The following is a 20,109-nucleotide window of genomic DNA, read 5'->3' on the forward strand; positions in this document are numbered from 1 at the left end:
TAGAAGGAACCTTGCTGTGGTAGCAAAACACCCCTCCTTCAGTGTTTCCTGTGCAGGATGGGCAACGGCAGTTACTTGAAAAGCCGCTCCAGTGCAGGGAAGTTGCTTCTATAAAGGGGGCACCCAAATTTGAACTGGGGACCTCTTGATCTGCAGTCAAATGCTCTACCACTGAGCCATACTCCCACCGGAAAACTGCGGTGCATGTTCACACTTTCCACAAACTACAGTGACAATTGTCAAAAACAACACTTTTGTCTGTGCCTTTCAACAGTTTACGTGCAGCACAGATGTTTTGTATGTGGAACCTAACTCCAAAATGACTGTCTGACTTCAATGGCATTTGCATCGGAAATGGAAATGGCTGAGTGATGGACGGAAGATATTGCGCAGATGCACTCATAGAGTGCATCCGCGCTGACCGTATGTACGTGCAACGCTTTCATGCTCTCGTTTCGGGGCTGCAGTGCATGTTTTGCAACATCTCACGATGCAACACGGATCTTTGTGTCTTTGAGGTGTTCATCATAGAAGGAACCTTGCTGTGGTAGCAAAACACCCCTCCTTCAGTGTTTCCTGTGCAGGATGGGCAACGGCAGTTACTTGAAAAGCCGCTCCAGTGCCGGGAAGTTGCTTGTATAAAGGGGGCACCCAGATTTGAACTGGGGACCTCTTGATCTGCAGTAAAATGCTCTACCACTGAGCTATAACCCCAACAGAAAACTGCGGTGCATGTTTACACTTTCCACATACTACAGTGACAATTGTCTAAAACAAGTCTCTTGTCTGCGCCTTTCAACAGTTTACGTGCAGCACAGATGTTTTGTATGTGGAACCTAACTCCAAAATGACTGTCTGACTTCAATGGCATTTGCATCGGAAATGGAAATGGCTGAGTGATGGACGGAAGATATTGCGCAGATGCACTCATAGAGTGCATCCGCGCTGACCGTATGTACGTGCAACGCTTTCATGCTCTCGTTTCGGGGCTGCAGTGCATGTTTTGCAACATCTCACGATGCAACACGGATCTTCGTGTCTTTGAGGTGTTCTTCAAAGAAGGAACCTTTGCTGTGGTCGCAAAACACCCCTCCTTCAGTGTTTCCTGTGCAGGATGGGCAACGGCAGGTACTTGAAAAGCCGCTCCAGTGCAGGGAAGTTGCTTGTATAAAGGGGGCACCCAGATTTGAACTGGGGACCTCTGGATCTGCAGTCAAATGCTCTACCACTGAGCTATACTCCCACGGGAAAACGGCGGTGCATGTTTACACTTTCCACATACTACAATGACAATTTTCTAAAACAACTGTCTTGTCTGCGCCTTTCATCAGTTTACGTGCAGCACAGATGTTTTGTATGTGGAACCTAACTCCAAAATGACTGTCTGACTTCAATGGCATTTGCATCGGAAATGGAAATGGCTGAGTGGTAGAGTTCAGATGGACGGAAGATATTGCGCAGATGCACTCATAGAGTGCATCCGCGCTGACCGTATGCACGTGCAACGCTTTCATGCTCTCGTTTCTGCGATGCAGTGCATGTTTTGCAACATCTCACGATGCAACACGGATCTTCGTGTCTTTGAGGTGTTCATCGTAGAAGGAACCTTGCTGTGGTAGCAAAACACCCCTCCTTCAGTGTTTCCTGTGCAGGAGGGGCAACGGCAGTTACTTGAAAAGCCGCTCCAGTGTCGGGAAGTTGCTTGGAAAAGGGGGCACTCAGATGTGAACTGGGGACCTCTTGATCTGCAGTCAAAGGCTCTACCACTGAGCTATACCCCCACCAGAAAACTGCCGTGCATGTTTACACTTTCCACATACTACAGTGACAATCGTCTAAAACAACTCTGTTGTCTGTGCCTTTCAACAGTTTACGTGCAGCACATATGTTTTGTATGTGGAACCTAACTCCAAAATGACTGTCTGACTTCAATGGCATTTGCATCAGAAATGGAAATGGCTGAGTGATGGACGGAAGATATTGCGCAGATGCACTCATAGAGTGCATCCGCGCTGACCGTATGTACCTGCAACGCTTTCATGCTCTCGTTTCGGGGCTGCAGTGCATGTTTTGCAACATCTCACGATGCAACACGGATCTTCGTGTCTTTGAGGTGTTCATCGTAGAAGGAACCTTGCTGTGGTAGCAAAACACCCCTCCTTCAGTGTTTCCTGTGCAGGATGGGCAACGGCAGTTACTTGAAAAGCCGCTCCAGTGCAGGGAAGTTGCTTCTATAAAGGGGGCACCCAAATTTGGACTGGGGACCTCTTGATCTGCAGTCAAATGCTCTACCACTGAGCCATACTCCCACCGGAAAACTGCGGTGCATGTTCACACTTTCCACAAACTACAGTGACAATTGTCAAAAACAACACTTTTGTCTGTGCCTTTCAACAGTTTACGTGCAGCACAGATGTTTTGTATGTGGAACCTAACTCCAAAATGACTGTCTGACTTCAATGGCATTTGCATCGGAAATGGAAATGGCTGAGTGATGGACGGAAGATATTGCGCAGATGCACTCATAGAGTGCATCCGCGCTGACCGTATGTACGTGCAACGCTTTCATGCTCTCGTTTCGGGGCTGCAGTGCATGTTTTGCAACATCTCACGATGCAACACGGATCTTCGTGTCTTTGAGGTGTTCTTCAAAGAAGGAACCTTGCTGTGGTAGCAAAACACCCCTCCTTCAGTGTTTCCTGTGCAGGATGGGCAACGGCAGTTACTTGAAAAGCCGCTCCAGTGCAGGGAAGTTGCTTGTATAAAGGGGGCACCCAGATTTGAACTGGGGACCTCTTGATCTGCAGTCAAATGCTCTACCACTGAGCTATACCCCCAGCGGAAAACTGCGGTGCATGTTTACACTTTCCACATATTACAGTGACAATTGTCCAAAACAACTCTCTTGTCTGCGCCTTTCAACAGTTTACGTGCAGTACAGATGTTTTGTATGTGGAACCTAACTCCAAAATGACTGTCTGACTTCAATGGCATTTGCATCGGAAATGGAAATGGCTGAGTGATGGACGGAAGATATTGCGCAGATGCACTCATCGAGTGCATCCGCGCTGACCGTATGTACGTGCAACGCTTTCATGCTCTCGTTTCGGGGCTGCAGTGCATGTTTTGCAACATCTCACGATGCAACACGGATCTTTGTGTCTTTGAGGTGTTCATCATAGAAGGAACCTTGCTGTGGTAGCAAAACACCCCTCCTTCAGTGTTTCCTGTGCAGGATGGGCAACGGCAGTTACTTGAAAAGCCGCTCCAGTGCCGGGAAGTTGCTTGTATAAAGGGGGCACCCAGATTTGAACTGGGGACCTCTTGATCTGCAGTAAAATGCGCTACCACTGAGCTATAACCCCAACAGAAAACTGCGGTGCATGTTTACACTTTCCACATACTACAGTGACAATTGTCTAAAACAAGTCTCTTGTCTGCGCCTTTCAACAGTTTACGTGCAGCACAGATGTTTTGTATGTGGAACCTAACTCCAAAATGACTGTCTGACTTCAATGGCATTTGCATCGGAAATGGAAATGGCTGAGTGGTAGAGTCCAGATGGACGGAAGATATTGCTCCGATGACCTCGGCGCTGACCGTATGCACGTGCAATGATTTCATGCTCTCGTTTCGGCGCTGCAGTGCATGTTTTGCAACATCTCACGATGCAACACGGATCTTCGTGTCTTTGAGGTGTTCATCAAAGAAGGAACCTTGCTGTGGTAGCAAAACACCCCTCCTTCAGTGTTTCCTGTGCAGGATGGGCAACGGCAGTTACTTGAAAAGCCGCTCCAGTGCAGGGAAGTTGCTTGTATAAAGGGGGCACCCAGATTTGAACTGGGGACCTCTGGATCTGCAGTCAAATGCTCCACCACTGAGCTAGACTCCCATGAGTAAAGGGCGGTGCATGTTTACACTTTCCACATACTACAATGACAATTGTCTAAAACAACTCTCTTATCTGCGCCTTTCATCAGTTTACGTGCAGCACAGATGTTTTGTATGTGGAACCTAACTCCAAAATGACTGTCTGACTTCAATGGCATTTGCATCGGAACTGGAAATGGCTGAGTGGTAGAGTTCAGATGGACGGAAGATATTGCGCAGATGCACTCATAGAGTGCATCCGCGCTGACCGTATGTACGCGCAACGCTTTCATGCTCTCGTTTCGGGGCTGCAGTGCATGTTTTGCAACATCTCACGATGCAACACGGATCTTCGTGTCTTTGAGGTGTTCTTCAAAGAAGGAACCTTTGCTGTGGTCGCAAAACACCCCTCCTTCAGTGTTTCCTGTGCAGGATGGGCAACGGCAGTTACTTGAAAAGCCGCTCCAGTGCCGGGAAGTTGCTTGTATAAAGGGGGCACCCAGATTTGAACTGGGGACCTCTGGATCTGCAGTCAAATGCTCTACCACTGAGCTATACACCCAACGGAAAACTGCGGTGCATGTTTACACTTTCCACATACTACAGTGACAATTGTCTGAAACAACTCTGTTGTCTGCGCCTTTCAACAGTTTACGTGCAGCACAGATGTTTTGTATGTGGAACCTAACTCCAAAATGACTGTCTGACTTCAATGGCATTTGCATCGGAAATGGAAATGGCTGAGTGGTAGAGTCCAGATGGACGGAAGATATTGCTCCGATGACCTCGGCGCTGACCGTATGCACGTGCAATGCTTTCATGCTCTCGTTTCGGCGCTGCAGTGCATGTTTTGCAACATCTCACGATGCAACACGGATCTTCGTGTCTTTGAGGTGTTCATCAAAGAAGGAACCTTGCTGTGGTAGCAAAACACCCCTCCTTCAGTGTTTCCTGTGCAGGATGGGCAATGGCAGTTACTTGAAAAGCCGCTCCAGTGCAGGGAAGTTGCTTGTATAAAGGGGGCACCCAGATTTGAACTGGGGACCTCTTGATCTGCAGTCAAATGCTCTACCACTGAGCTAGACTCCCACGAGAAAAGGGCGGTGCATGTTTACACTTTCCACATACTACAATGACAATTGTCTAAAACAACTCTCTTGTCTGCGCCTTTCATCAGTTTACGTGCAGCACAGATGTTTTGTATGTGGAACCTAACTCCAAAATGACTGTCCGACTTCAATGGCATTTGCATCGGAAATGGAAATGGCTGAGTGGTAGAGTTCAGATGGACGGAAGATATTGCGCAGATGCACTCATAGAGTGCATCCGCGCTGACCGTATGCACGTGCAACGCTTTCATGCTCTCGTTTCTGCGCTGCAGTGCATGTTTTGCAATATCTCATGATGCAACATGGATCTTCGTGTCTTTGAGGTGTTCATCGTAGAAGGAACCTTGCTGTGGTAGCAAAACACCCCTCCTTCAGTGTTTCCTGTGCAGGATGGGCAACGGCAGTTACTTGAAAAGCCGCTCCAGTGCAGGGAAGTTGCTTGTATAAAGGGGGCACCCCGATTTGAACTGGGGACCTCTTGATCTGCAGTCAAATGCTCTACCACTGAGCTATACCCCCAACGGAAAACTGCGGTGCATGTTTACACTTTCCACATACTACAGTGACAATTGTCTGAAACAACTCTGTTGTCTGTGCCTTTCAACAGTTTACGTGCAGCACAGATGTTTTGTATGTGGAACCTAACTCCAAAATGACTGTCTGACTTCAATGGCATTTGCATCAGAAATGGAAATGGCTGAGTGGTAGAGTCCAGATGGACGGAAGATATTGCTCCGATGACCTCGGCGCTGACCGTATGCACGTGCAATGCTTTCATGCTCTCGTTTCGGCGCTGCAGTGCATGTTTTGCAACATCTCACGATGCAACACGGATCTTCGTGTCTTTGAGGTGTTCATCAAAGAAGGAACCTTGCTGTGGTAGCAAAACACCCCTCCTTCAGTGTTTCCTGTGCAGGATGGGCAACGGCAGTTACTTGAAAAGCCGCTCCAGTGCAGGGAAGTTGCTTGTATAAAGGGGGCACCCAGATTTGAACTGGGGACCTCTGGATCTGCAGTCAAATGCTCTACCACTGAGCTAGACTCCCACGAGAAAAGGGCGGTGCATGTTTACACTTTCCACATACTACAATGACAATTGTCTAAAACAACTCTCTTGTCTGCGCCTTTCATCAGTTTACGTGCAGCACAGATGTTTTGTATGTGGAACCTAACTCCAAAATGACTGTCTGACTTCAATGGCATTTGCATCGGAAATGGAAATGGCTGAGTGGTAGAGTTCAGATGGACGGAAGATATTGCGCAGATGCACTCATAGAGTGCATCCGCGCTGACCGTATGCACGTGCAACGCTTTCATGCTCTCGTTTCTGCGATGCAGTGCATGTTTTGCAACATCTCACGATGCAACAGGGATCTTCGTGTCTTTGAGGTGTTCATCGTAGAAGGAACCTTGCTGTGGTAGCAAAACACCCCTCCTTCAGTGTTTCCTGTGCAGGAGGGGCAACGGCAGTTACTTGAAAAGCCGCACCAGTGACGGGAAGTTGCTTGGAAAAGGGGGCACCGAGATTTGAACTGGGGACCTCTTGATCTGCAGTCAAATGCTCTACCACTGAGCTATACCCCCAACGGAAAACTGCGGTGCATGTTTATACTTTCCACACACTACAGTGACAATTGTCGAAAACAACTCTTTTGTCTGTGCCTTTCAACAGTTTACGTGCAGCACAGATGTTTTGTATGTGGAACCTAACTCCAAAATGACTGTCTGACTTCAATGGCATTTGCATCGGAACTGGAAATGGCTGAGTGGTAGAGTTCAGATGGACAGAAGATATTGCGCAGATGCACTCATAGAGTGCATCCGCGCTGACCGTATGTACGTGCAACGCTTTCATGCTCTCGTTTCGGGGCTGCAGTGCATGTTTTGCAACATCTCACGATGCACCACGGATCTTTGAGTCTTTGAGGTGTTCATCATAGAAGGAACCTTGCTGTGGTAGCAAAACACCCCTCCTTCAGTGTTTCCTGTGCAGGATGGGCAACGGCAGTTACTTGAAAAGCCGCTCCAGTGCAGGGAAGTTGCTTGTATAAAGGGGGCACCCAGATTTGAACTGGGGACCTCTTGATCGGCAGTCAAATGCTCTACCACTGAGCTATACCCCCAACGGAAAACTGCGGTGCATGTTTATACTTTCCACACACTACAGTGACAATTGTCTGAAACAACTCTGTTGTCTGTGCCTTTCAACAGTTTACGTGCAGCACAGATGTTTTGTATGTGGAACCTAACTCCAAAATGACTGTCTGACTTCAATGGCATTTGCATCGGAAATGGAAATGGCTGAGTGGTAGAGTCCAGATGGACGGAAGATATTGCGCAGATGCACTCATCGAGTGCATCCGCGCTGACCGTATGCACGTGCAATGCTTTCATGCTCTCGTTTCGGCGCTGCAGTGCATGTTTTGCAACATCTCACGATGCAACACGGATCTTCGTGTCTTTGAGGTGTTCATCAAAGAAGGAACCTTGCTGTGGTAGCAAAACATCCCTCCTTCAGTGTTTCCTGTGCAGGATGGGCAACGGCAGTTAGTTGAAAAGCCGCTCCAGTGCCGGGAAGTTGCTTGTATAAAGGGGGCACCCAGATTTGAACTGGGGACCTCTTGATCTGCAGTCAAATGCTCTACCACTGAGCTATACCCCCACCAGGAAACTGCTGCGCATGTTTACACTTTCCACATATTACAGTGACAATTGTCTGAAACAACTCTCTTGTCTGCGCCTTTCAACAGTTTACGTGCAGTACAGATGTTTTGTATGTGGAACCTAACTCCAAAATGACTGTCTGACTTCAATGGCATTTGCATCGGAAATGGAAATGGCTGAGTGATGGACGGAAGATATTGCGCAGATGCACTCATCGAGTGCATCCGCGCTAACCGTATGTACGTGCAACGCTTTCATGCTCTCGTTTCGGGGCTGCAGTGCATGTTTTGCAACATCTCACGATGCAACACGGATCTTTGTGTCTTTGAGGTGTTCATCATAGAAGGAACCTTGCTGTGGTAGCAAAACACCCCTCCTTCAGTGTTTCCTGTGCAGGATGGGCAACGGCAGTTACTTGAAAAGCCGCTCCAGTGCCGGGAAGTTGCTTCTATGAAGGGGGCACCCAGATTTGAACTGGGGACCTCTTGATCTGCAGTAAAATGCTCTACCACTGAGCTATACCCCCAACAGAAAACTGCGGTGCATGTTTACACTTTCCACATACTACAGTGACAATTGTCTAAAACAACTCTCTTGTCTGCGCCTTTCAACAGTTTACGTGCAGCACAGATGTTTTGTATGTGGAACCTAACTCCAAAATGACTGTCTGACTTCAATGGCATTTGCATCGGAAATGGAAATGGCTGAGTGGTAGAGTCCAGATGGACGGAAGATATTGCTCCGATGACCTCGGCGCTGACCGTATGCACGTGCAATGCTTTCATGCTCTCGTTTCGGCGCTGCAGTGCATGTTTTGCAACATCTCACGATGCAACACGGATCTTCGTGTCTTTGAGGTGTTCATCAAAGAAGGAACCTTGCTGTGGTAGCAAAACACCCCTCCTTCAGTGTTTCCTGTGCAGGATGGGCAACGGCAGTTACTTGAAAAGCCGCTCCAGTGCAGGGAAGTTGCTTGTATAAAGGGGGCACCCAGATTTGAACTGGGGACCTCTGGATCTGCAGTCAAATGCTCTACCACTGAGCTAGACTCCCATGAGTAAAGGGCGGTGCATGTTTACACTTTCCACATACTACAATGACAATTGTCTAAAACAACTCTCTTGTCTGCGCCTTTCATCAGTTTACGTGCAGCACAGATGTTTTGTATGTGGAACCTAACTCCAAAATGACTGTCTGACTTCAATGGCATTTGCATCGGAACTGGAAATGGCTGAGTGGTAGAGTTCAGATGGACGGAAGATATTGCGCAGATGCACTCATAGAGTGCATCCGCGCTGACCGTATGTACGCGCAACGCTTTCATGCTCTCGTTTCGGGGCTGCAGTGCATGTTTTACAACATCTCACGATGCAACACGGATCTTCGTGTCTTTGAGGTGTTCTTCAAAGAAGGAACCTTTGCTGTGGTCGCAAAACACCCCTCCTTCAGTGTTTCCTGTGCAGGATGGGCAACGGCAGTTACTTGAAAAGCCGCTCCAGTGCAGGGAAGTTGCTTGTATAAAGGGGGCACCCAGATTTGAACTGGGGACCTCTGGATCTGCAGTCAAATGCTCTACCACTGAGCTAGACTCCCACGAGAAAAAGGCGGTGCATGTTTACACTTTCCACATACTACAATGACAATTGTCTAAAACAACTCTCTTGTCTGCGCCTTTCATCAGTTTACGTGCAGCACAGATGTTTTGTATGTGGAACCTAACTCCAAAATGACTGTCCGACTTCAATGGCATTTGCATCGGAAATGGAAATGGCTGAGTGGTAGAGTTCAGATGGACGGAAGATATTGCGCAGATGCACTCATAGAGTGCATCCGCGCTGACCGTATGCACGTGCAACGCTTTCATGCTCTCGTTTCTGCGCTGCAGTGCATGTTTTGCAACATCTCACGATGCAACATGGATCTTCGTGTCTTTGAGGTGTTCATCAAAGAAGGAACCTTGCTGTGGTAGCAAAACACCCCTCCTCCAGTGTTTCCTGTGCAGGAGGGGCAACGGCAGTTACTTGAAAAGCCGCACCAGTGACAGGAAGTTGCTTGGAAAAGGGGGCACCCAGATTTGAACTGGGGACCTCTTGATCTGCAGTCAAATGCTCTACCACTGAGCTATACCCCCAACGGAAAACTGCGGTGCATGTTTATACTTTCCACACACTACAGTGACAATTGTCGAAAACAACTCTTTTGTCTGTGCCTTTCAACAGTTTACGTGCAGCACAGATGTTTTGTATGTGGAACCTAACTCCAAAATGACTGTCTGACTTCAATGGCATTTGCATCGGAACTGGAAATGGCTGAGTGGTAGAGTTCAGATGGACGGAAGATATTGCGCAGATGCACTCATAGAGTGCATCCGCGCTGACCGTATGTACGCGCAACGCTTTCATGCTCTCGTTTCGGGGCTGCAGTGCATGTTTTGCAACATCTCACGATGCAACACGGATCTTCGTGTCTTTGAGGTGTTCTTCAAAGAAGGAACCTTTGCTGTGGTCGCAAAACACCCCTCCTTCAGTGTTTCCTGTGCAGGATGGGCAACGGCAGTTACTTGAAAAGCCGCTCCAGTGCCGGGAAGTTGCTTGTATAAAGGGGGCACCCAGATTTGAACTGGGGACCTCTGGATCTGCAGTCAAATGCTCTACCACTGAGCTATACCCCCAACGGAAAACTGCGGTGCATGTTTACACTTTCCACATACTACAGTGACAATTGTCTGAAACAACTCTGTTGTCTGTGCCTTTCAACAGTTTACGTGCAGCACAGATGTTTTGTATGTGGAACCTAACTCCAAAATGACTGTCTGACTTCAATGGCATTTGCATCGGAAATGGAAATGGCTGAGTGGTAGAGTCCAGATGGACGGAAGATATTGCTCCGATGACCTCGGCGCTGACCGTATGCACGTGCAATGCTTTCATGCTCTCGTTTCGGCGCTGCAGTGCATGTTTTGCAACATCTCACGATGCAACACGCATCTTCGTGTCTTTGAGGTGTTCATCAAAGAAGGAACCTTGCTGTGGTAGCAAAACACCCCTCCTTCAGTGTTTCCTGTGCAGGATGGGCAACGGCAGTTACTTGAAAAGCCGCTCCAGTGCAGGGAAGTTGCTTGTATAAAGGGGGCACCCAGATTTGAACTGGGGACCTCTGGATCTGCAGTCAAATGCTCTACCACTGAGCTAGACTCCCACGAGAAAAGGGCGGTGCATGTTTACACTTTCCACATACTACAATGACAATTGTCTAAAACAACTCTCTTGTCTGCGCCTTTCATCAGTTTACGTGCAGCACAGATGTTTTGTATGTGGAACCTAACTCCAAAATGACTGTCTGACTTCAATGGCATTTGCATCGGAAATGGAAATGGCTGAGTGGTAGAGTTCAGATGGACGGAAGATATTGCGCAGATGCACTCATAGAGTGCATCCGCGCTGACCGTATGCACGTGCAACGCTTTCATGCTCTCGTTTCTGCGATGCAGTGCATGTTTTGCAACATCTCACGATGCAACAGGGATCTTCGTGTCTTTGAGGTGTTCATCGTAGAAGGAACCTTGCTGTGGTAGCAAAACACCCCTCCTTCAGTGTTTCCTGTGCAGGATGGGCAACGGCAGTTACTTGAAAAGCCGCTCCAGTGCAGGGAAGTTGCTTCTATAAAGGGGGCACCCAAATTTGAACTGGGGACCTCTTGATCTGCAGTCAAATGCTCTACCACTGAGCCATACTCCCACCGGAAAACTGCGGTGCATGTTCACACTTTCCACAAACTACAGTGACAATTGTCAAAAACAACACTTTTGTCTGTGCCTTTCAACAGTTTACGTGCAGCACAGATGTTTTGTATGTGGAACCTAACTCCAAAATGACTGTCTGACTTCAATGGCATTTGCATCGGAACTGGAAATGGCTGAGTGGTAGAGTTCAGATGGACGGAAGATATTGCGCAGATGCACTCATAGAGTGCATCCGCGCTGACCGTATGCACGTGCAACGCTTTCATGCTCTCGTTTCTGCGATGCAGTGCATGTTTTGCAACATCTCACGATGCAACAGGGATCTTCGTGTCTTTGAGGTGTTCATCGTAGAAGGAACCTTGCTGTGGTAGCAAAACACCCCTCCTTCAGTGTTTCCTGTGCAGGAGGGGCAACGGCAGTTACTTGAAAAGCCGCTCCAGTGTCGGGAAGTTGCTTGGAAAAGGGGGCACCCAGATTTGAACTGGGGACCTCTTGATCTGCAGTCAAATGCTCTACCACTGAGCTATACCCCCAACGGAAAACTGCGGTGCATGTTTATACTTTCCACACACTACAGTGACAATTGTCGAAAACAACTCTTTTGTCTGTGCCTTTCAACAGTTTACGTGCAGCACAGATGTTTTGTATGTGGAACCTAACTCCAAAATGACTGTCTGACTTCAATGGCATTTGCATCGGAACTGGAAATGGCTGAGTGGTAGAGTTCAGATGGACGGAAGATATTGCGCAGATGCACTCATAGAGTGCATCCGCGCTGACCGTATGTACGTGCAACGCTTTCATGCTCTCGTTTCGGGGCTGCAGTGCATGTTTTGCAACATCTCACGATGCACCACGGATCTTTGAGTCTTTGAGGTGTTCATCATAGAAGGAACCTTGCTGTGGTAGCAAAACACCCCTCCTTCAGTGTTTCCTGTGCAGGATGGGCAACGGCAGTTACTGGAAAAGCCGCTCCAGTGCCGGGAAGTTGCTTGTATAAAGGGGGCACCCAGATTTGAACTGGGGACCTCTTGATCTGCAGTCAAATGCTCTACCACTGAGCTATACCCCCACCAGGAAACTGCTGTGCATGTTTACACTTTCCACATATTACAGTGACAATTGTCTAAAACAACTCTCTTGTCTGCGCCTTTCAACAGTTTACGTGCAGTACAGATGTTTTGTATGTGGAACCTAACTCCAAAATGACTGTCTGACTTCAATGGCATTTGCATCGGAAATGGAAATGGCTGAGTGATGGACGGAAGATATTGCGCAGATGCACTCATCGAGTGCATCCGCGCTAACCGTATGTACGTGCAACGCTTTCATGCTCTCGTTTCGGGGCTGCAGTGCATGTTTTGCAACATCTCACGATGCAACACGGATCTTTGTGTCTTTGAGGTGTTCATCATAGAAGGAACCTTGCTGTGGTAGCAAAACACCCCTCCTTCAGTGTTTCCTGTGCAGGATGGGCAACGGCAGTTACTTGAAAAGCCGCTCCAGTGCCGGGAAGTTGCTTCTATGAAGGGGGCACCCAGATTTGAACTGGGGACCTCTTGATCTGCAGTAAAATGCTCTACCACTGAGCTATACCCCCAACAGAAAACTGCGGTGCATGTTTACACTTTCCACATACTACAGTGACAATTGTCTAAAACAACTCTCTTGTCTGCGCCTTTCAACAGTTTACGTGCAGCACAGATGTTTTGTATGTGGAACCTAACTCCAAAACGACTGTCTGACTTCAATGGCATTTGCATCGGAAATGGAAATGGCTGAGTGGTAGAGTCCAGATGGACGGAAGATATTGCTCCGATGACCTCGGCGCTGACCGTATGCACGTGCAATGCTTTCATGCTCTCGTTTCGGCGCTGCAGTGCATGTTTTGCAACATCTCACGATGCAACACGGATCTTCGTGTCTTTGAGGTGTTCATCAAAGAAGGAACCTTGCTGTGGTAGCAAAACACCCCTCCTTCAGTGTTTCCTGTGCAGGATGGGCAACGGCAGTTACTTGAAAAGCCGCTCCAGTGCAGGGAAGTTGCTTGTATAAAGGGGGCACCCAGATTTGAACTGGGGACCTCTGGATCTGCAGTCAAATGCTCTACCACTGAGCTAGACTCCCATGAGTAAAGGGCGGTGCATGTTTACACTTTCCACATACTACAATGACAATTGTCTAAAACAACTCTCTTGTCTGCGCCTTTCATCAGTTTACGTGCAGCACAGATGTTTTGTATGTGGAACCTAACTCCAAAATGACTGTCTGACTTCAATGGCATTTGCATCGGAACTGGAAATGGCTGAGTGGTAGAGTTCAGATGGACGGAAGATATTGCGCAGATGCACTCATAGAGTGCATCCGCGCTGACCGTATGTACGCGCAACGCTTTCATGCTCTCGTTTCGGGGCTGCAGTGCATGTTTTACAACATCTCACGATGCAACACGGATCTTCGTGTCTTTGAGGTGTTCTTCAAAGAAGGAACCTTTGCTGTGGTCGCAAAACACCCCTCCTTCAGTGTTTCCTGTGCAGGATGGGCAACGGCAGTTACTTGAAAAGCCGCTCCAGTGCCGGGAAGTTGCTTGTATAAAGGGGGCACCCAGATTTGAACTGGGGACCTCTGGATCTGCAGTCAAATGCTCTACCACTGAGCTATACCCCCAACGGAAAACTGCGGTGCATGTTTACACTTTCCACATACTACAGTGACAATTGTCTGAAACAACTCTGTTGTCTGCGCCTTTCAACAGTTTACGTGCAGCACAGATGTTTTGTATGTGGAACCTAACTCCAAAATGACTGTCTGACTTCAATGGCATTTGCATCGGAACTGGAAATGGCTGAGTGGTAGAGTTCAGATGGACGGAAGATATTGCGCAGATGCACTCATAGAGTGCATCCGCGCTGACCGTATGTACGCGCAACGCTTTCATGCTCTCGTTTCGGGGCTGCAGTGCATGTTTTGCAACATCTCACGATGCAACACGGATCTTCGTGTCTTTGAGGTGTTCTTCAAAGAAGGAACCTTTGCTGTGGTCGCAAAACACCCCTCCTTCAGTGTTTCCTGTGCAGGATGAGCAACGGCAGTTACTTGAAAAGCCGCTCCAGTGCAGGGAAGTTGCTTGTATAAAGGGGGCACCCAGATTTGAACTGGGGACCTCTGGATCTGCAGTCAAATGCTCTACCACTGAGCTAGACTCCCACGAGAAAAAGGCGGTGCATGTTTACACTTTCCACATACTACAATGACAATTGTCTAAAACAACTCTCTTGTCTGCGCCTTTCATCAGTTTACGTGCAGCACAGATGTTTTGTATGTGGAACCTAACTCCAAAATGACTGTCCGACTTCAATGGCATTTGCATCGGAAATGGAAATGGCTGAGTGGTAGAGTTCAGATGGACGGAAGATATTGCGCAGATGCACTCATAGAGTGCATCCGCGCTGACCGTATGCACGTGCAACGCTTTCATGCTCTCGTTTCGGGGCTGCAGTGCATGTTTTGCAACATCTCACGATGCAACACGGATCTTCGTGTCTTTGAGGTGTTCATCGTAGAAGGAACCTTGCTGTGGTAGCAAAACACCCCTCCTTCAGTGTTTCCTGTGCAGGAGGGGCAACGGCAGTTACTTGAAAAGCCGCTCCAGTGTCGGGAAGTTGCTTGGAAAAGGGGGCACCCAGATTTGAACTGGGGACCTCTTGATCTGCAGTCAAATGCTCTACCACTGAGCTATACCCCCAACGGAAAACTGCGGTGCATGTTTATACTTTCCACACACTACAGTGACAATTGTCGAAAACAACTCTTTTGTCTGTGCCTTTCAACAGTTTACGTGCAGCACAGATGTTTTGTATGTGGAACCTAACTCCAAAATGACTGTCTGACTTCAATGGCATTTGCATCGGAACTGGAAATGGCTGAGTGGTAGAGTTCAGATGGACGGAAGATATTGCGCAGATGCACTCATAGAGTGCATCCGCGCTGACCGTATGTACGTGCAACGCTTTCATGCTCTCGTTTCGGGGCTGCAGTGCATGTTTTGCAACATCTCACGATGCACCACGGATCTTTGAGTCTTTGAGGTGTTCATCATAGAAGGAACCTTGCTGTGGTAGCAAAACACCCCTCCTTCAGTGTTTCCTGTGCAGGATGGGCAACGGCAGTTACTTGAAAAGCCGCTCCAGTGCAGGGAAGTTGCTTGTATAAAGGGGGCACCCAGATTTGAACTGGGGACCTCTGGATCGGCAGTCAAATGCTCTACCACTGAGCTATACCCCCAACGGAAAACTGCGGTGCATGTTTACACTTTCCACATACTACAGTGACAATTGTCTGAAACAACTCTGTTGTCTGTGCCTTTCAACAGTTTACGTGCAGCACAGATGTTTTGTATGTGGAACCTAACTCCAAAATGACTGTCTGACTTCAATGGCATTTGCATCGGAAATGGAAATGGCTGAGTGGTAGAGTCCAGATGGACGGAAGATATTGCGCAGATGCACTCATCGAGTGCATCCGCGCTGACCGTATGCACGTGCAATGCTTTCATGCTCTCGTTTCGGCGCTGCAGTGCATGTTTTGCAACATCTCACGATGCAACACGGATCTTCGTGTCTTTGAGGTGTTCATCAAAGAAGGAACCTTGCTGTGGTAGCAAAACATCCCTCCTTCAGTGTTTCCTGTGCAGGATGGGCAACGGCAGTTACTTGAAAAGCCGCTCCAGTGCCGGGAAGTTGCTTGTATAAAGGGGGCACCCAGATTTGAACTGGGGACCTCTTGATCTGCAGTCAAATGCTCTACCACTGAGCTATACCCCCACCAGGAAACTGCTGTGCATGTTTACACTTTCCACATATTACAGTGACAATTGTCTAAAACAACTCTCTTGTCTGCGCCTTTCAACAGTTTACGTGCAGTACAGATGTTTTGTATGTGGAACCTAACTCCAAAATGACTGTCTGACTTCAATGGCATTTGCATCGGAAATGGAAATGGCTGAGTGATGGACGGAAGATATTGCGCAGATGCACTCATCGAGTGCATCCGCGCTAACCGTATGTACGTGCAACGCTTTCATGCTCTCGTTTCGGGGCTGCAGTGCATGTTTTGCAACATCTCACGATGCAACACGGATCTTTGTGTCTTTGAGGTGTTCATCATAGAAGGAACCTTGCTGTGGTAGCAAAACACCCCTCCTTCAGTGTTTCCTGTGCAGGATGGGCAACGGCAGTTACTTGAAAAGCCGCTCCAGTGCCGGGAAGTTGCTTCTATGAAGGGGGCACCCAGATTTGAACTGGGGACCTCTTGATCTGCAGTAAAATGCTCTACCACTGAGCTATACCCCCAACAGAAAACTGCGGTGCATGTTTACACTTTCCACATACTACAGTGACAATTGTCTAAAACAACTCTCTTGTCTGCGCCTTTCAACAGTTTACGTGCAGCACAGATGTTTTGTATGTGGAACCTAACTCCAAAACGACTGTCTGACTTCAATGGCATTTGCATCGGAAATGGAAATGGCTGAGTGGTAGAGTCCAGATGGACGGAAGATATTGCTCCGATGACCTCGGCGCTGACCGTATGCACGTGCAATGCTTTCATGCTCTCGTTTCGGCGCTGCAGTGCATGTTTTGCAACATCTCACGATGCAACACGGATCTTCGTGTCTTTGAGGTGTTCATCAAAGAAGGAACCTTGCTGTGGTAGCAAAACACCCCTCCTTCAGTGTTTCCTGTGCAGGATGGGCAACGGCAGTTACTTGAAAAGCCGCTCCAGTGCAGGGAAGTTGCTTGTATAAAGGGGGCACCCAGATTTGAACTGGGGACCTCTGGATCTGCAGTCAAATGCTCTACCACTGAGCTAGACTCCCATGAGTAAAGGGCGGTGCATGTTTACACTTTCCACATACTACAATGACAATTGTCTAAAACAACTCTCTTGTCTGCGCCTTTCATCAGTTTACGTGCAGCACAGATGTTTTGTATGTGGAACCTAACTCCAAAATGACTGTCTGACTTCAATGGCATTTGCATCGGAACTGGAAATGGCTGAGTGGTAGAGTTCAGATGGACGGAAGATATTGCGCAGATGCACTCATAGAGTGCATCCGCGCTGACCGTATGTACGCGCAACGCTTTCATGCTCTCGTTTCGGGGCTGCAGTGCATGTTTTACAACATCTCACGATGCAACACGGATCTTCGTGTCTTTGAGGTGTTCTTCAAAGAAGGAACCTTTGCTGTGGTCGCAAAACACCCCTCCTTCAGTGTTTCCTGTGCAGGATGGGCAACGGCAGTTACTTGAAAAGCCGCTCCAGTGCCGGGAAGTTGCTTGTATAAAGGGGGCACCCAGATTTGAACTGGGGACCTCTGGATCTGCAGTCAAATGCTCTACCACTGAGCTATACCCCCAACGGAAAACTGCGGTGCATGTTTACACTTTCCACATACTACAGTGACAATTGTCTGAAACAACTCTGTTGTCTGCGCCTTTCAACAGTTTACGTGCAGCACAGATGTTTTGTATGTGGAACCTAACTCCAAAATGACTGTCTGACTTCAATGGCATTTGCATCGGAAATGGAAATGGCTGATTGGTAGAGTCCAGATGGACGGAAGATATTGCTCCGATGACCTCGGCGCTGACCGTATGCACGTGCAATGCTTTCATGCTCTCGTTTCGGCGCTGCAGTGCATGTTTTGCAACATCTCACGATGCAACACGGATCTTCGTGTCTTTGAGGTGTTCATCAAAGAAGGAACCTTGCTGTGGTAGCAAAACACCCCTCCTTCAGTGTTTCCTGTGCAGGATGGGCAACGGCAGTTACTTGAAAAGCCGCTCCAGTGCAGGGAAGTTGCTTGTATAAAGGGGGCACCCAGATTTGAACTGGGGACCTCTGGATCTGCAGTCAAATGCTCTACCACTGAGCTAGACTCCCACGAGAAAAGGGCGGTGCATGTTTACACTTTCCACATACTACAATGACAATTGTCTAAAACAACTCTCTTGTCTGCGCCTTTCATCAGTTTACGTGCAGCACAGATGTTTTGTATGTGGAACCTAACTCCAAAATGACTGTCCGACTTCAATGGCATTTGCATCGGAAATGGAAATGGCTGAGTGGTAGAGTTCAGATGGACGGAAGATATTGCGCAGATGCACTCATAGAGTGCATCCGCGCTGACCGTATGCACGTGCAACGCTTTCATGCTCTCGTTTCTGCGCTGCAGTGCATGTTTTGCAACATCTCACGATGCAACATGGATCTTCGTGTCTTTGAGGTGTTCATCGTAGAAGGAACCTTGCTGTGGTAGCAAAACACCCCTCCTTCAGTGTTTCCTGTGCAGGATGGGCAACGGCAGTTACTTGAAAAGCCGCTCCAGTGCAGGGAAGTTGCTTGTATAAAGGGGGCACCCCGATTTGAACTGGGGACCTCTTGATCTGCAGTCAAATGCTCTACCACTGAGCTATACCCCCAACGGAAAACTGCGGTGCATGTTTACACTTTCCACATACTACAGTGACAATTGTCTGAAACAACTCTGTTGTCTGTGCCTTTCAACAGTTTACGTGCAGCACAGATGTTTTGTATGTGGAACCTAACTCCAAAATGACTGTCTGACTTCAATGGCATTTGCATCAGAAATGGAAATGGCTGAGTGGTAGAGTCCAGATGGACGGAAGATATTGCTCCGATGACCTCGGCGCTGACCGTATGCACGTGCAATGCTTTCATGCTCTCGTTTCGGCGCTGCAGTGCATGTTTTGCAACATCTCACGATGCAACACGGATCTTCGTGTCTTTGAGGTGTTTATCAAAGAAGGAACCTTGCTGTGGTAGCAAAACACCCCTCCTTCAGTGTTTCCTGTGCAGGATGGGCAACGGCAGTTACTTGAAAAGCCGCTCCAGTGCAGGGAAGTTGCTTGTATAAAGGGGGCACCCAGATTTGAACTGGGGACCTCTGGATCTGCAGTCAAATGCTCTACCACTGAGCTAGACTCCCACGAGAAAAGGGCGGTGCATGTTTACACTTTCCACATACTACAATGACAATTGTCTAAAACAACTCTCTTGTCTGCGCCTTTCATCAGTTTACGTGCAGCACAGATGTTTTGTATGTGGAACCTAACTCCAAAATGACTGTCTGACTTCAATGGCATTTGCATCGGAAATGGAAATGGCTGAGTGGTAGAGTTCAGATGGACGGAAGATATTGCGCAGATGCACTCATAGAGTGCATCCGCGCTGACCGTATGCACGTGCAACGCTTTCATGCTCTCGTTTCTGCGATGCAGTGCATGTTTTGCAACATCTCACGATGCAACAGGGATCTTCGTGTCGTTGAGGTGTTCATCGTAGAAGGAACCTTGCTGTGGTAGCAAAACACCCCTCCTTCAGTGTTTCCTGTGCAGGAGGGGCAACGGCAGTTACTTGAAAAGCCGCACCAGTGACGGGAAGTTGCTTGGAAAAGTGGGCACCCAGATTTGAACTGGGGACCTCTTGATCTGCAGTCAAATGCTCTACCACTGAGCTATACCCCCAACGGAAAACTGCGGTGCATGTTTATACTTTCCACACACTACAGTGACAATTGTCGAAAACAACTCTTTTGTCTGTGCCTTTCAACAGTTTACGTGCAGCACAGATGTTTTGTATGTGGAACCTAACTCCAAAATGACTGTCTGACTTCAATGGCATTTGCATCGGAACTGGAAA

The 20,109-nt window shown here is 48.1% G+C and overlaps 10 non-coding genes across 10 annotated transcripts; all 10 read right to left on the minus strand.

Annotated features, from left to right (window-relative positions):
- Positions 1-2,765: 2,765 nt before the first annotated feature.
- Positions 2,766-2,837, minus strand: trnac-gca (transfer RNA cysteine (anticodon GCA)). Its single transcript has one exon. It is a non-coding gene; the product is annotated as a tRNA-Cys (tRNA).
- A 4,193-nt stretch (positions 2,838-7,030) lies between these two features.
- trnag-gcc (transfer RNA glycine (anticodon GCC)) lies at positions 7,031-7,102 on the minus strand. The gene has a single exon. It is a non-coding gene; the product is annotated as a tRNA-Gly (tRNA).
- A 467-nt stretch (positions 7,103-7,569) lies between these two features.
- trnac-gca (transfer RNA cysteine (anticodon GCA)) lies at positions 7,570-7,641 on the minus strand. The gene has a single exon. It is a non-coding gene; the product is annotated as a tRNA-Cys (tRNA).
- Positions 7,642-9,702: 2,061 nt separating this feature from the next.
- On the minus strand, positions 9,703-9,774 carry trnac-gca (transfer RNA cysteine (anticodon GCA)). Its single transcript has one exon. It is a non-coding gene; the product is annotated as a tRNA-Cys (tRNA).
- A 2,072-nt stretch (positions 9,775-11,846) lies between these two features.
- On the minus strand, positions 11,847-11,918 carry trnac-gca (transfer RNA cysteine (anticodon GCA)). Its single transcript has one exon. It is a non-coding gene; the product is annotated as a tRNA-Cys (tRNA).
- A 467-nt stretch (positions 11,919-12,385) lies between these two features.
- trnac-gca (transfer RNA cysteine (anticodon GCA)) lies at positions 12,386-12,457 on the minus strand. Its single transcript has one exon. It is a non-coding gene; the product is annotated as a tRNA-Cys (tRNA).
- Positions 12,458-15,058: 2,601 nt separating this feature from the next.
- trnac-gca (transfer RNA cysteine (anticodon GCA)) lies at positions 15,059-15,130 on the minus strand. The gene has a single exon. It is a non-coding gene; the product is annotated as a tRNA-Cys (tRNA).
- Positions 15,131-15,597: 467 nt separating this feature from the next.
- trnag-gcc (transfer RNA glycine (anticodon GCC)) lies at positions 15,598-15,669 on the minus strand. Its single transcript has one exon. It is a non-coding gene; the product is annotated as a tRNA-Gly (tRNA).
- Positions 15,670-16,136: 467 nt separating this feature from the next.
- On the minus strand, positions 16,137-16,208 carry trnac-gca (transfer RNA cysteine (anticodon GCA)). Its single transcript has one exon. It is a non-coding gene; the product is annotated as a tRNA-Cys (tRNA).
- A 3,654-nt stretch (positions 16,209-19,862) lies between these two features.
- Positions 19,863-19,934, minus strand: trnac-gca (transfer RNA cysteine (anticodon GCA)). The gene has a single exon. It is a non-coding gene; the product is annotated as a tRNA-Cys (tRNA).
- Positions 19,935-20,109: the final 175 nt, after the last annotated feature.

Source organism: Chiloscyllium punctatum, chromosome 42 (genome assembly GCF_047496795.1).
Source record: "Chiloscyllium punctatum isolate Juve2018m chromosome 42, sChiPun1.3, whole genome shotgun sequence".
NCBI classification, from domain to species: Eukaryota; Metazoa; Chordata; class Chondrichthyes; order Orectolobiformes; family Hemiscylliidae; genus Chiloscyllium; species Chiloscyllium punctatum.